Source organism: Oryza sativa, chromosome 7, assembly GCF_034140825.1.
Source record: "Oryza sativa Japonica Group chromosome 7, ASM3414082v1".
Classification (NCBI taxonomy): Eukaryota; Viridiplantae; Streptophyta; class Magnoliopsida; order Poales; family Poaceae; genus Oryza; species Oryza sativa.
Window position 1 is genome coordinate 9,768,262 of NC_089041.1, and position 17,520 is coordinate 9,785,781.

Genomic DNA, 17,520 nt, shown 5'->3' on the forward strand with positions numbered 1-17,520 from the left:
TTACGACAGCCCGTCGTGACCATACAACCGGGGCTAAATACGGAGGAATACCCTCCCCAGGGAATTAACTTAGGATTATATACCGGCGCGGAGGAATACCCGTACTGAGCTGTCACCATCAGCGGCCCACCTCTCATCCGCAATATATAACCGCAAATAATGATATCCCGTAATCTAGACACCACGTCGAAACTACCAGATACTACTCTAATATCATCGTCATGACATAGAGTAATTGCATAGGCAAACATTATACCCGTACCAAAGCATCTCCCAGATAAGCTAGCCATATATTCAGTATAACATGAACATAATGTAAAGTAGGTACTCATATACTCGGAAAGTATTTCAGTACCACAAATGTATATATAGAAGAGTATTCTAATAAAACTACAAAGCTCACAAAAGAGAAGTGAAAAGCTACTAGAGCCATACCCGAACTCTTCCGAAGACTTCCGGACTCCTGATTTCTACTCTATTCCTATTCCACCAGCTAGATACTACTAAACTAAACTTGAGAGAAATGAGAGAGCTATTGCTTGAGGTGTGTGAGTGAAGTGAGAAGGTGAGGGGTTTATATAGCCTCCCAATGACGGTTGTGACGGTTGGAATGGTCGGAAATACCCTCCAACCGTCATTGGGAGCTAATCCACACCGTCCAGAAGAAACCCTGCTTCCAGCGGCGATGAGGGAGGTTCAGCCAAACCCGGGGCTGGCCCAAACAGCCCATGGTTTGGCTGGCGGCCACTTCTGTTGTTCTTCTCTGCAGACTTGTGAATTTTGTCCCTGTTTTTCGTGTTAATTCTAAGTTCTTGGCCCATTCATACATATGTCTGGTTCTCGACATCGTCCGATTGATTTATCGTTTGAGTTGATGTCGATTCTCCTCCACTTTATTGTCATTCTCTGCAAAAGGTTAGTATACCTAATGCTAGTGGAATATTATTATTCTAACATATTTATGCATTGCAAGCATCACTAGTTCTCCTCTATTTCGGTAATATTGACGATCGAAACTGATCGATAACGACTGTCAACATATAGTGCGTACCCCCAGGCCCAATTCTTCGATAGATGGGCTGCGCACTCAGCCGGTCTGACCGGGCCAGATGGCCGGTTAGACCGTGACGTGGCCGCCGGTTAGACCGGGTTTCCTCCCGGTGGTCAGACCGGACCCCAGACTGGTCTGACCGCGCCTTTGGATGCCGGTCAGACCGGGTCTTGGACCGGTCAGACCGGCGCAATTATTCCTGTACAGGGGATAGATCCAATGACAAATAATGGGATGTTATATCATCTTAGAGCACATGATTCCCCTGTATCTACTGTTAGTCCCCAAGTTCCCCCCCATATCCCTAATGACCGCGCCTTTGGATGCCGGTGTCACGCCCGGAATTTCTATCCAAAATTCCAAACGCTTACATGTGTGTTAAACCCTCATCCAGGAATCAACCGAGGCACACAATAACAAATTGATAATAGAGTACAAATAAATAACTATCTAATAATCGCAAAAAATAAATTATTACAGAGGTGGATAGTTCCTCTCAAAGAATAACCTTCTACGCAGCGGAAATAAAAAAAAAACTATAACAAACTACGGAACAGCAGTAGCGACTCCACTCCACAGGCATCTTAACCAGAACAAGCTCAATCCCTCAGATCATCACCTTCGCTGAAATACTCCTCTTCTGATGATTGAATATTGCAAGAATGAGCATATGACATACTCAACAAGCCACACAGCAAATATGCAAGTGCACAGAATAACAAAGGATGGCATAATATAGCTCATTTGCAGAAACAGCATTTAATAAATATTTTAAGAGAATGGTAAAAACAGTTGAATAATTAATCAATATTAAGTAACACCATACAACACACCCATGTTGCATAGGCCCAACCACATTTGAACAACCAACCCCAGTTGAACAAATTAAACCTCCAAACCAGGAATTATCCATTCCAAACCAGGAGTCAAATTAATTATCACATTATTAACATTGATGAGTAGTGTGAGACTAATCACGAAAAACATTGCTCAACTCACCCATAACCGCGGGTACGGCTATTCGAATAGATTAAACTCTGATCAGAGGTGTACCACTGTACCCACAAGACACAACCCCACATCATGTCACCATGTGCCTCAATACCACCACGGTACCTCGGAAAGGAGTTGTGACAATACCCCTTGCACAACATAACCCATTACAGCGCACCTTTCCTGGATCATAATCACCCCCTTATAAACAAGGCATGGACTCCCCAGCGACCCCCGTGGACTTCTCGCCACTTCTCAGTCTGGCGCACTATAATGAATCACGCTATACAAAAGATAAAGCCGTTGCCCACGCTGGCTTGTGGTTGGCACGATAAATGTTTCACAACAGTAGCTCGCGAACCGGTCCTTAATTGTCATGAGCACAACCATCAAAACCATATGCTCACAACCCACCTTAACCAGGTTTTAATTATCAATTAATTAACATCACACGATTAACCATCGTGAGCTACCATTTAATGTAACCATAATTAATAATAATATAACATAGTTTATAATTAATCCCTTTAATTAGCTATGTTTCTAGGCATGGCTAAGCAAACATACATATAGCATTTAGCTGAACCAATCCAATGTATAAGGTTCATGCTAATCAAATTATAACCCATAGGAAAATAAAGTCATCTTCGGCCAATAATTAACTGGGAAAGGTTCACCACCCGATGACATTCGAAAACAATGCATAGTTGAAATAAAATATTAGCTTTAAATGGGTTCAACATGCTCAAAGGGTTGTTTGCAATCTGTGTGACTTGCCTTGGACTTCCGCAAACGCTTCGGAACCTTCCTCAACAGAAACGCTCTCCTCCGGAACGTCGGAAACTAAAGCAATTAAACAAAAAATCAACAAAACAGTACAAAAAAAAGCATAAACAATACATTTGGATATTTTTAACATGTAGATCTTGATTTTAGAAAAATTTAGCAACTTGAACCACCTGAAACGGATCTACGGTTATTTAGTTATGATTTTCCGAAGTTTTAATCTATTAGAAAATCGGGAAAAAGAAAAAATGATGACGTCATGCTAACATCACCCATAGCGGCCGAACCACGATGACGACCTCGCCGGAGATAGAGCGGCCGGCTGCGGAATTGGAGGGCATGCACACGTAGAGGACGACGAGACGAACCCAACGGTACTCACCACAACGACAAACGACGTCGGACGACGGCCGGCGACGACGGGGAACGGGCGGCGGCTCGGGTTGACCGACAGCGGCGAGCTACGGCGGCCGGCGACGAAGGGGAAAGGGCGGCCGAGCTTCCTCACTCCTCGGCGCACCTCTTGGCGATGGCGGCAAGCGGCGGCGACGGCGGAGGCGGCGCGGCGGCGCGGCTGCAACCCGGCCGACGGCGGTGGCGAGCTAGACGCCGGCGGCGACGGAGCTACGGAGCATGAGAGACCACGGGAGAGGGGGCAAACGAAAGAGGGCGACGAGGTGGTCCTATTTATAGCCTTGGATTGAAGAGATCGGACTCCTCCCGCAAGAAATCGCTTCGGGAAATCAAAAACTCGGTTTTGGAGATAAACTCGAAAACGAGTTTGATTCGGATAAAATACCCAACGATTTGCTCCAATTCTTGAGGGGAAAGATAGAGGAGAACAAGAGGATCAAAACCCCTCAAAAATCCGGAAGAAACGGGGCCGGATTGGGTGGGATTTGAGGCGGCAAGGCGGCGCGGCGCGTCCAGCTCGGGCTCGGCCTGTGCCGGCTGGAGGTTAGGGACACACCCGACAGGTGGGTCCCACCTGTCGGCGGCTGAGGGGAGGAGGGGCGGCGGCTGGGTGGTTTGGGCCGGCGTGGGCCGGCTTGGCCGCGCGGAGAGAGAAGATGTTGGGCCGAAAACGGCCCAACAACTTAAAGGAGGGGTTTTTGAACTTTTTAAATAAAAATAATTTGTGAAATGTTGTTCCAATTATTAAAAATACTTCCCTTGCTCAAACAATTCCCAGAAAATTCTAGAAAATAGAGAAACAAGTAAAGTATTTAATAAAATTTTATCTAGCTCATTTTTATGTTGAAAATTTCCCTAGAAAATTAGGGTTTAGCTTGTAGGCTTTTAAAATAATTTCTAAAAATGACTTAAACAATGTATTTTAAATCAGGCGATTTTTAGGGCGTGACAAACCTACCCCCTTAAACGGAATCTCGTCCTCGAGATTCAGAAGAACTGGCAAACAGATGAGGATGAGCTGACTTCAATTCATCTTCCCGTTCCCAAGTTCAACTTTTCAAATTCTTGGCATAACTCCCAAGGTAAACGTCGACCTTCTGACATATTACAGTAGCTTTTCCTGCTAAGAGCATCGGCTACAACATTTGCTTTTCCCGGGTGATAGTGGATTTCCATATCATAATCTTTAATCAACTCTAACCATCTTCGCTGATGCATGTTCAAATCAGGTTGAGTGAAAATGTACTTCAAACTTTTATGATCCGTATATATCTCTGTACGGTTACCGAAAAGATAATGACGCCAAATCTTCAATGCATGCACCACAGCTGCCAACTCTAGGTCATGCGTTGGATAGTTATTCTCATGAGGTCGTAATTGCCTAGATGCATAGGCAACCACCTTTCCTTCTTGCATCAACACACAACCCAAACCGTGTCGGGATGCATCACAATACACTTGGAAACCTTTCCTCGAATCAGGCAAAATTAACATAGGCGCAGTCACTAGCCTTTTCTTCAGTTCTTGGAAACTTCGTTCACAATCCTCTGTCCACTTGTACTTCACTTCCTTCTGAAGCAGACGAGTCATTGGTCTGGCGATCTTTGAAAAGTTCTCAATAAACCTGCAGTAATACCCCGCAAGTCCAAGGAAACTACGAATTTCTGAAACCGTCTTGGGTTGCTTCCAACTTAACACTGACTCCGCATTGCTTGGATCTACTGCCACTCCTCCAGATGAGATGACATGACCAAGAAACTTCACTTCGGACAACCAAAATTCACATTTACTGAACTTGGCATAAAGCTGATGCTCACGTAGTTTCTCTAAAGCTAGACGAAGATGCTCTTCATGTTCTTCCTTCGTCTTGGAGTAAATGAGAATGTCATCAATAAACACCACGACAAACTTATCCAGATATTCCATAAACACCTTGTTCATCAGATTCATGAAAAAGGCTGGGGCATTAGTGAGTCCAAATGACATAACGGTACATTCGAACAAACCATACCGAGTTGTGAAGGCGGTCTTTGGTATATCTTCCTCACGGATTTGCAGTTGATGATATCCAGAACGGAGATCTATCTTGGAGAAAACCGTAGCACCTTCCAGTTGATCAAACAGGTCATCAATTCTGGGTAGAGGATACTTATTCTTAATAGTAACCTCATTCAACGCTCGATAATCCACGCACATTCTCTGAGTATGATCTTTCTTCTCCACAAAGATGACTGGTGCTCCCCATGGCGAAGTACTGGGCCTGATGTATCCTTTCTGAAGCAAATCATCCACCTGTCTCTTCACCTCAGCTAACTCATTAGCTGCCATTCTGTATGGTCTCTTATGGATAGGGTTGGTTCCAGGTACCAAGTCTATCCCAAACTCTATGTCTCTCTTAAGTGGCATGCCTGGCAAATCCTCGGGAAACACATCTGGGTAGTCTTGTACTATGGGGATCTCTTGTAGAGCAACTTGGTTTAAGATCACACCATGACATTTAGGAGAGGACACAAAGAAAGAAACGGTTTCCCCATTGCTACTGGTTAAAGTCACCTTACGGTTGGCACAATCTATAACTCCTCTGTGACGAGATAACCAGTCCATCCCTAAGATAACATCTAAATCTTTGGATTCTAGCAAGATAAGCGAGGACGGAAAAGGAACTTCTTCTATTTCTATAGTAGCGGAAGGACAATACTGTGTCGAAAATACTTGATTGCCTGGGGTATTAACTAGTAAAGGTCTCCCAAGACTAATAACTTCCATCCCATGATTGCTCGCAAAACTTTTAGACAAAAAGGAATGTGTAGCACCGGAATCAAAAAGCACAGTTGCGGGTATAGAGTTAACAGGAAACGTACCCAAAACTACATCTGGTGCATTCTGAGCTTCTGCTGCTACCACATGATTAACACGTGCCTTCGGTGCTAGAACATTGGAGTTGTTCGGGGCTGGAGCGTTCTTCACGCGCCGAGGCTTAGGACACTTATCAGCATAATGTCCTGGATCACCACAATTGAAGCACACCCCTGGCTTGCTTCCCTGTTCCTTCCTGACGGGCTGGTTCTGAGCTGGAGTTGCTGCAGGACGAGCAACCATGTTGCGGTTGTCATTGCCACGATTACCAGTATTGTTGTTGTAGAACTGGCGTTGGGGGCGGACAACTGATGAAGATCCTCCATGAGGGTACGATGGAGATTGAGGTCCCGTAACGATACGCGGCCTCTGGTTACTGCCCTGTTGTGCCTTGAATTGGGCAGCCCTGCGCTTCTTCTGCTCCATCCGGTTATACTTGTCTTCCTGACGAATCGCCTTGTCCACCAACTGCTGGAAATCCCAGAAATCCGTAGACATCAAGACATAAGACAACTCATCATTTAGTCCCTCTAAAAACTTCTCCTGACGTTCTTCATCTGAACGAACATCTTCTGGAGCATAACGAGCTAAACGGTTGAAATCATGAGGTACTCGGTGACCGAACGAGATCCCTGGTTGAGTGCTCTAAATTCTCTCTTCTTTAGAGCTACAACACCCGCTGGTATGTGTGTCTTCTTGAAAGCGGCCGTGAATTCCTGCCAAGTAATAGGCTCTCCTTCAGCCCTGCCTTGGCGAAAATGATCCCACCATTCAGCAGCAGGACCATGCAATTGATGCGAAGCAAAAGAAACTTTCTCCTGCTCAGTACACTGGATCAGATCCAACTTCTTCTCCACCGCATGCAGCCAATCTCCTGCTTCTACTGGATTGGTGGTGCTTGAAAAGGTAGGGGGTCTCACACGTAAGAAATCTGCCAGCTTGTTTTGGGGAGGTGGGGGTGGATTCTGGTTCTGATTGTTTGCCTGCTGATTCTGTGCCTGCTGCACTAACAGATTGATCAGTTGTGTTTGTTGGGCCAGAATCTGAGCTAGCGTGGGGTCTCCTCCATTGTTAGCAGCTCCACTTCCACTTCCACTTCCACTTCCGGTGCGCGTGTTCACCATCTGACAGTAAGTAGAGACAACAGGAAAGAACGACAGAGAGACATCCTTAGAACGGAGTTATTTAATTAATTTAAATTCTATATTGCTCTTAACTGTGTACGATTACATTTAAATTGCATTAACACTACCTCACCAACTATCTTACACTCTGACAAGCAAACGAACTAGACTCATGCTGTTACATCCCACCAATGATGTAAGCAACAACTAAAACCCACACACTCACAAGCAAACTTAAACAAGCAATCTAACACAGCGAACTACGGCAACGATCTAACTAAGCGACTAATCCCACCTTGCGTCGGAACGAAGCGATGGATCTTCTTCCTCTGGAGTAGCTGGCTCTCTTTCTTCAGGATCTTCCTCTTCTTCCTCATCACTTATGATGTCGATGACAGGTTCAGCACGATCGGGCACCGCTCCACCCATCACGCGAATCTTCGAAGCTAACTGGAGACGAGGTGGTGGACAGGTTCTCTTTCTTGCGGTGAGGCGAAGCTTGGGTGCTGGCGGCGGCGTTTCTCCTTTAAGTTCAGCTAATTCCTTCTATAGACGGTATACCTTGCTCTCCAACTTGCAAATCTTGCCTCGATTCCAGTTTTCCCTGTCATGAGCTGCTTTGTCTCGCTCCACACTTACTGCATCCATAGCACTAAGCATATGCACCGCATGCATCAGAGTGGCACTCTCTTCACCATCAGGACAGGTATAGGTTCCATAGTCTTGACCATGAGGTTTGTGAGGATGGTACTGGAAAGCTGATGAATCCAACTCTTCTTCAAAGCGTTGACGCAACTCTCCAATGGCCACCAAAGCTGCTTCTTGACAAGCATGGCTGTACGATCTTCCTCCAGCTTCGAACTTAATGGACGGAAGGTCTTCACGATCACTAGCCAACGTCACACGAACACGACACTTCTCCTCGTTGGGGTCATGGGAAATCCGGCGATACTCAGGAGCAACTTCATAGCCTACCTCAAAAGCCATCAACCTCAGCTCCCTGACGAATCCTAACACCTTGAACAAATTTCTCGGTGAATGAGGCGGCATCTAAAGAAACATAGAAGAGAGGAATTAATGCATATTTTAAGTTAGCTGCACCATCTAGACTTAATTGATTTGACCAAAGAGGAAGAAAAAATAAAAGAAAAGACACATACTAAGCTATTATATATATATATTTTTAGAATTTAACTTTTTGGACAAAGACAAATAATTTTTTTTTTACAAATAACTAAAGTAAAACTAAAATACTTATGATCTATTATAAGCACGGTACAGTGTCACCATAAGAAGGATGAGTAGTACTAGTGCTATCATGATTGTATCGATACCATAATAGATGTACAGTGCCGACTAATCAATGAAGTTTACTAAGGCGGAATAAGAAACATTTTGAGAAGAACAAAATTTTTTTTTCTTTTAAAAGAAAAGAAAATGAATTAAATTAATTTTGTGCATAACCTTGCATGTGCTGCCAACTTATTTAATTTATAAGAGAATAGAGAAGAGCAGTTCTATTTTTTTCAAAATATTTTGAAGGCTACTTAAGGTTTACCATTTGGCTTATCCTAAGGTCAAGGTGGCTCTGATACCAACTTGTCACGCCCGGAATTTCTATCCAAAATTCCAAACGCTTACATGTGTGTTAAACCCTCGTCCAGGAATCAACCGAGGCACACAATAACAAATTGATAATAGAGTACAAATAAATAACTATCTAATAATCGCAAAAAATAAATTATTACAGAGGTGGATAGTTCCTCTCAAAGAATAACCTTCTACGCAGCGGAAATAAAAAAAAAACTATAACAAACTACGGAACAGCTGTAGCGACTCCACTCCACAGGCATCTTAACCAGAACAAGCTCAATCCCTCAGATCATCACCTTCGCTGAAATACTCCTCTTCTGATGATTGAATATTGCAAGAATGAGCATATGACATACTCAACAAGCCACACAGCAAATATGCAAGTGCACAGAATAACAAAGGATGGCATAATATAGCTCATTTGCAGAAACAGCATTTAATAAATATTTTAAGAGAATGGTAAAAACAGTTGAATAATTAATCAATATTAAGTAACACCATACAACACACCCATGTTGCATAGGCCCAACCACATTTGAACAACCAACCCCAGTTGAACAAATTAAACCTCCAAACCAGGAATTATCCATTCCAAACCAGGAGTCAAATTAATTATCACATTATTAACATTGATGAGTAGTGTGAGACTAATCACGAAAAACATTGCTCAACTCACCCATAACCGCGGGTACGGCTATTCGAATAGATTAAACTCTGATCAGAGGTGTACCAATGTACCCACAAGACACAACCCCACATCATGTCACCATGTGCCTCAATACCACCACGGTACCTCGGAAAGGAGTTGTGACAATACCCCTTGCACAACATAACCCATTACAGCGCACCTTTCCTGGATCATAATCACCCCCTTATAAACAAGGCATGGACTCCCCAGCGACCCCCGTGGACTTCTCGCCACTTCTCAGTCTGGCGCACTATAATGAATCACGCTATACAAAAGATAAAGCCGTTGCCCACGCTGGCTTGTGGTTGGCACGATAAATGTTTCACAACAGTAGCTCGCGAACCGGTCCTTAATTGTCATGAGCACAACCATCAAAACCATATGCTCACAACCCACCTTAACCAGGTTTTAATTATCAATTAATTAACATCACACGATTAACCATCGTGAGCTACCATTTAATGTAACCATAATTAATAATAATATAACATAGTTTATAATTAATCCCTTTAATTAGCTATGTTTCTAGGCATGGCTAAGCAAACATACATATAGCATTTAGCTGAACCAATCCAATATATAAGGTTCATGCTAATCAAATTATAACCCATAGGAAAATAAAGTCATCTTCGGCCAATAATTAACTGGGAAAGGTTCACCACCCGATGACATTCGAAAACAATGCATAGTTGAAATAAAATATTAGCTTTAAATGGGTTCAACATGCTCAAAGGGTTGTTTGCAATCTGTGTGACTTGCCTTGGACTTCCGCAAACGCTTCGGAACCTTCCTCAACAGAAACGCTCTCCTCCGGAACGTCGGAAACTAAAGCAATTAAACAAAAAATCAACAAAACAGTACAAAAAAAAGCATAAACAATACATTTGGATATTTTTAACATGTAGATCTTGATTTTAGAAAAATTTAGCAACTTGAACCACCTGAAACGGATCTACGGTTATTTAGTTATGATTTTCCGAAATTTTAATCTATTAGAAAATCGGGAAAAAGAAAAAATGATGACGTCATGCTGACATCACCCATAGCGGCCGAACCACGATGACGACCTCGCCGGAGATAGAGCGGCCGGCTGCGGAATTGGAGGGCATGCACACGTAGAGGACGACGAGACGAACCCAACGGTACTCACCATAACGACAAACGACGTCGGACGACGGCCGGCGACGACGGGGAACGGGCGGCGGCTCGGGTTGACCGACGGCGGCGAGCTACGGCGGCCGGCGACGAAGGGGAAAGGGCGGCCGAGCTTCCTCACTCCTCGGCACACCTCTTGGCGACGGCGGCAGGCGGCGGCGACGGCGGAGGCGGCGCGGCGGCGCGGCTGCAACCCGGCCGACGGCGGTGGCGAGCTAGACGGCGGCGGCGACGGAGCTACGGAGCACGAGAGACCACGGGAGAGGGGGCAAACGAAAGAGGGCGACGAGGTGGTCCTATTTATAGCCTTGGATTGAAGAGATCGGACTCCACCCGCAAGAAATCGCTTCGGGAAATCAAAAACTCGGTTTTGGAGATAAACTCGAAAACGAGTTTGATTCGGATAAAATACCCAACGATTTGCTCCAATTCTTGAGGGGAAAGATAGAGGAGAACGAGAGGATCAAAACCCCTCAAAAATCCGGAAGAAACGGGGCCGGATTGGGTGGGATTTGAGGCGGCAAGGCGGCGCGGCGCGTCCGGCTCGGGCTCGGCCTGTGCCGGCCGGAGGTTAGGGACACACCCGACAGGTGGGTCCCACCTGTCGGCGGCTGAGGGGAGGAGGGGGCGGCGGCTGGGTGGTTTGGGCCGGCGTGGGCCGGCTTGGCCGCGCGGAGAGAGAAGATGTTGGGCCAAAAACGGCCCAACAACTTAAAGGAGGGGCTTTTGAACTTTTTAAATAAAAATAATTTGTGAAATGTTGTTCCAATTATTAAAAATACTTCCCTTGCTCAAACAATTCCCAGAAAATTCTAGAAAATAGAGGAACAAGTAAAGTATTTAATAAAATTTTATCTAGCTCATTTTTATGTTGAAAATTTCCCTAGAAAATTAGGGTTTAGCTTGTAGGCTTTTAAAATAATTTCTAAAAATGACTTAAACAATGTATTTTAAATCAGGCGATTTTTAGGGCGTGACAGCCGGTCAGACCGGGTCTTGGACCGGTCAGACCGGCGCAATTATTCCTGTACAGGGGATAGATCCAATGACAAATAATGGGATGTTATATCATCTTAGAGCACATGATTCCCCTGTATCTACTGTTAGTCCCCAAGTTCCCCCACATATCCCTAATGACCGCGCCTTTGGATGCCGGTCAGACCAAGTCTTGGACCGGTCAGACCGGTGCAATTATTCCTGTACAGGGGATAGATCCAATGACAAATAATGGGATGTTATATCATCTTAGAGCACATGATTCCCCTGTATCTACTGTTAGTCCCCAAGTTCCCCCACATATCCCTAATGCTTACAATGATCCTACTAGGGGATATCCTCCCGATACTAGGTATGGCCAATATAATTATATTGCGCCGCAACCACAACCTATTAGACCACCAAATCCACACAAGCCTGAGAATATGGAGGAATTGATTAGTGGTATTATTAGGGATAAATTCGGGATTGAAGTTCGGAATCGTGCTAAGGTTTACCAAAAGCTGTATCCTGATTATTATGACAACATCCCATATCCTCGTGGTTATAGGGTTCCTGAATTTACGAAATTTAGTGGTGAGGATAGTGGGACGACATGGGAGCATGTAGGTCAATTCTTAGTGCAATGCGGAGAGGCTAGTAGTTCTGACACTTTTAAATTGCGCTTGTTTTCTTTATCTTTGTCTGGTACTGCTTTTACATGGTTTACTTCTTTACCGGCAAATTCTGTTCATACTTGGCCTCAATTAGAACAAAGATTTCATGATTATTTCTATACTGGTGAAACTGAACTTATGCTAAGTGATTTTACATCGGTTAAGCAAAAATACAATGAATCTGTCATTGATTATGTTAAGAGATTTAGGGATGTTAGAAACCGGTGTTATAGTTTGAATATAACTGATAGAGACTTAGTTGATCTTGCTTTGAATGGTTTAATTGCTTCTATTAAAGAAAGATTAGATGGGCAACAATTTCTTGATGTTAGTCAGCTTATGCAAAAGGCTCTGGCTCAGGAAAGCCGGGTTAAGGATAGTAAGAAATTTGTTAGACCATATGAGAAAAGGCCTAATTTCAATTTGATTGATTACCCTGAGGCTAGTGATTCTGATGATGAGGGTGATCATGACATGTATGTTGCTGAGTGGTCATGGTCTAACAAAAATATGCCTTTTGTTTGTTCTAATCTAATGCTGACCCCTCGTAAAGATCGGCAAAGTGAGGTTAAGTATAGTTTTGACGTGGCCAAATGTGATAAGATTTTTTATTATCTTTTGCAAGAAAAACAAATTAGATTACCAAAAGGCCATGTCATACCATCTCAAGAGGAATTGAAGCGTCGAGCTTATTGTAAATGGCATCATTCTCATTCTCATTCTACTAATGATTGCAATGTGTTTCGACAACAAGTTCAATCGGCCATAGATGAGGGATGATTGAAATTTACTGATGGTTCCAAGATGAAGCTTGATCATGATCCTTTTCCGGTGAACACAATTAATTTCAATGATAAGAAGGTGTTGATTCGGCCGGAGCAAGCTGAATCTACTAAAGGGAAGGAGTGATCATTGGAGAGCGTAGGCCGAAGTGGTGCCAAAGAATACGGAGTTTGGTGTTTGGAAGGAGAATAGGAGTGCAGCTTCGAGTCCTAAAGCTCCTAAGAAAAATAAGGTGACCTTTGATAAGCTTTTGGATAAGTATGAGAAGCAAGGTGGTGAGAAAGTTCGCAATAAAGGAAAAAGACCAAGATCACCTCCTAGGGAGTGATTTGGTAATTCACCAAGACGGTCCGAATCACCTACATATCATCGTTCTCAAGACATGTCATGGGGGTCTTATCCAATGCCGCCGCCGGGTTATCCTTTTCCTTACTACATGCCATGGGGGGCAACACCACCAATGTTTAATCATATGCCTCCAATGCAATACAACCAAGGATGGGGAGGACCAAGGAGGCCAGCTAGTGAGCGTTTGTCTTCACCAAACAATGGCCGGTTTTATGCTAAAAATCGGGTCAATGAAGGAAAAAGGGAAGGAAAGCACGTCAAAGTGCAGACAAGGACTTCGGAGGTGATTACTATCAAAGTAGGAACTCATGATGTGCTAGTACCTTCTGGAGATGAAGTTGGAGAATCTTCAAGCAACAAATCCGAAGCCGGGACCAATTCATCATAGTCGGCCCTCCAACCAGTCTGACTGCGGCCCTCCTGACCACCAGCCACACGCCGGTCTGACCACCAGCCACACGCCGGTCTGACCGGTGGTCTTCGTCCGGTCTGACCAGGCTCCAGCGTCGGTTTGATAGAAGATTCGCAAAGGGTAGATCGTGGGCTTCATCGTCATCGAATAAAACCAACAGAGGGCATTATTTACCTCCTGGAACAGAGCCAAAACCAAGGTGGATGCCTAAGGATTTGACGACTACCCAAAAGAGGAGGTTGCAGCGTCTTCGGGCCCCGAAATTAAAAGAGAAAGAGGCCAAAGAGCGAAGGGATAGAAGGTTTAACGAGTTGCGACCACCGCCTACAAAGATGTGGAGGCGTAAGTCCATAAACATCGAAGAATCGGTTATTGTGCAAAAGGAGAAGGAAGAACAATCGGTTGCTAAGGATGATTCATCTCCAAAGGAGGACATGGATGTCAACTTGGTATGTATGTTGCCTATGGAGTTTTGTGCTATGGATGAATCCAAGGTCGCTCAATTTTCACTAGGTCCTAAACATGCAGTTTTTGATAAGCCCGATGAGTCAGACCATCATATGAAGCCTCTTTATCTCAAAGGTTATCTTGATGGGAAGCCGGTCTCTAGGATATTGGTGGATGGAGGTGCCACCGTGAATTTGATGCAATACTCGTTGTTCAAGAAGTTGGGCGAGTAGATGATGAGTTGAAGAGGACTAACATGATTCTCAATGGCTTCAGTGGTGAACCAACGGAGGCGAAAGGTATCTTTTCGGTGGAGCTTACCATAGGAAACAAGACGTTGCCAACCGCTTTTTTCATCGTCGATGTGCAAGGTAACTACAATGTTATTTTGGGTCGTTGTTGGATCCATACCAATTGTTGTGTGCCATCTACCTTGCATCAATGTTTAATTTAATGGGATGGCGATGACCTTGAGATTGTTCGAGCGGATACATCGGCCGAGGTTGCAATGGCCGATGCTACATTTGAGTGGCGTCATGGGAATATTCAATGCTTATCGGGGATGGACCTTTCTAGTTATGATTTTATTAGTATCTCCAATGGCAAATTTGTGCCTATCTTTGTAAAGCCGGCTAGTTTAGCACAGCTAGGCCATATCACTTTATGTAATGAGTAAAGAAGCTAATTTGAAGCGGTTGCAAAAGAGGGTGCAAGAATATCGGTCTACAAAGAATGATATTGGTGAAACTATTGAGGATTTTGATGAAGTAGAAAAGCCTAGTCAAGGGTTTACATCGGCCGATCCATTGGAGGAAGTAGACATAGGTGATGGAACTAAGCCAAGGCTGACTTATAAACAACCACCTCGTCGTTTCAATTAAACCGGGTTTTAGGCCTTATAAACAACCACCTCGTCGTTTCAATCCACTGCTATATGACCGAGTCAAAGAGGAGATTGATCGATTATTAAAAGCGGGGTTTATTAGGCCATATCGTTATGCGGAGTGGGTGTCTAGCATAGTCCCGGTGGAAAAGAAGGGGAGTGGTAAGATTGGAGTTTGCATAGACTTTAGAGATTTAAATAAAGCTACTCCCAAAGATGAATATCATATGCCCATAGCCGACATGATGATCAATGATGCCTCGGGTCGTAAGGCGATTAGCTTCTTGGATGGTAATGCCGGCTACAAACAAATCTTTATGGCGAAGGAGGATATGTACAAGACGGCTTTCAGGTGCCCGGGATTTGTTGGTCTATTTGAGTAGGTGGTTGTGACTTTCGGATTAAAGAACGCCGGTGCAACGTATCAAAGGGCAATGAATTTAATCTTCCATGATTTACTAGGTATTATCTTAGAAATCTATGTTGATGATATTGTTGTCAAATCAGATGGTATGAAGGGACATATAGCCGATTTAAGGTTAGCTTTTGAGAGGATGCGCCGGTATGGTTTGAAGATGAACCCACTTAAGTGTGCTTTTGGTGTGTCGGCGGGGAAGTTCTTAGGATTCATGGTGCATGAGAGAGCAGTTGAGATTGATCCTAAGAAGATGTCGCGCCCGGAAAAATTACCTTTTCCCGAACGCTAGTGTATTAATCCCCGTCCCAGGAAAAGCCATGGTACACCAAACAAACATGATACAAAAGACACATCGTTATTATATCGATAATATTTACATTATTACAAAGGCACTTCAGGCCTGACAAACAGAAATAAACAGCAGCGGACTAGCGAGCCTACGACTCCATCTTCACAGGCGCTCAACTGGGGTATAAGCCAGGACTCCACCTAAGACTTCTTCTCCAAAGCTTCTCTTACTGAAGGGGGAAAGATTGAGCAAGAACGAGTACAACCACAGTACTCAGCAAGTCACACCGGGAGATGCATGATTAATGCAAGGGGGTACAAGGAGTAATAATATAGGGGTTATGTTTTGTAGTAAACAGCATTTAAAAGTCACTTAGTTGCCCAAAGCTATTTTGTAAAGACGATACTAGAGCTACACAGTGTTATTAATCAAGGCCGTGAACCCATACAAACCTGCCTTAACCCAAGGCCTACGATGATTCAGACTGAACTGGCAACCCGACCTGGGTCCCAGCTCGTCCCAAGCCAACCCAGGCCAACCATTCCACATTTTAGTTGTTAAGCAAGTTTTAAGAAGTAAACCACTAACTTGGGTATATTGCTAGGCTTGCCCATAACCGAGGGCGCGGCTATTCGAATAGATTATACTCCGATCAGAGGTGTACATCTTTACCCACAAGACACGTCTTCCTCATGTGTAACCACGCGCCACATACCACCACGGCATACGGACGAAAGACGTGACATAGTTCCCAACCCATCCTAGCCATAGACAAGAGTACCGACCCAACCCTGGCTATGGCCGAAATCCCGAGACAGGCAACCAAGGTTGAGCCCCTAGCAGCAGGACACCGGCCCTGTGCCATGACATCTCAACTACCGGGCCGTAGCTCATGTAGCCTTCATTTGTCCTAGAGATGTCCATCGAGCCCCGACTTCGTCCATCTCCATCCGTGTACCTATGTTTATGACCGGACTGAGCCACAAACTACGCCTTACCCACTAGACATGTAGAAGTACGGTAGTGCTTTGCAACAGAGGCCCGAGCTTAATCCTTATATTGCCGGGGGTGCTGACTTCCCACAACTGGCACGCACCCAAACCCCATCGGAAAACATGTTTTAGGGGTTTTGAAATAGGAAGAGAGGTGTATGTCTAATTCCACCATAATCCAACCATTCCATAGTGTCCAAGTGATATGAGAATTCCCAAAGTCTAAATTTATAAAACCACCTAATGTTGCCTAATTAACCAGCGAAGCATCTACCTAAGTTCATACTAGTGGAACCATGAATAGAGTACCCACTAGTTGGGGTTTTATTTTCCTAGAGTGAACAAGGTAATAATAATAATAGCAATAATAATAAGGTCATAACAAAGGTAAATGGGCATGGCTAAATAAACTAATGATAACGCGGGAATTTAAATAAAGCGATAACACAATAATTTAACCCAAAATAATTTTATAAACTGGGATTCAATATGCTCAAGGATGATGTGACTTGCCTTGCTCAGAGACAACAGCCTTCCGAACCTTCGGCGAAGACCACGAACCACGCTTCGGGAAACTCCGGAACGACGGAAGCTATGCGAAGCACACAAGCAAAGCTACAAGCCTATAAAGAAGCA

The 17,520-nt window shown here is 44.2% G+C and overlaps 2 long non-coding RNA genes across 2 annotated transcripts; both read right to left on the reverse strand.

Annotated features, from left to right (window-relative positions):
- Positions 1–1,425: 1,425 nt before the first annotated feature.
- On the reverse strand, positions 1,426–3,867 carry LOC136357255 (uncharacterized). Its single transcript, XR_010742456.1, has 3 exons — positions 3,213–3,867; positions 2,822–2,887; positions 1,426–1,691 (listed from the first exon to the last, which is right to left on the reverse strand). It is a non-coding gene; the product is annotated as an uncharacterized lncRNA (long non-coding RNA).
- A 5,020-nt stretch (positions 3,868–8,887) lies between these two features.
- Positions 8,888–11,267, reverse strand: LOC136357212 (uncharacterized). The gene is made up of 3 exons (XR_010742403.1): positions 10,656–11,267; positions 10,265–10,330; positions 8,888–9,134 (listed from the first exon to the last, which is right to left on the reverse strand). It is a non-coding gene; the product is annotated as an uncharacterized lncRNA (long non-coding RNA).
- Between the last annotated feature and the right edge of the window lie 6,253 nt (positions 11,268–17,520).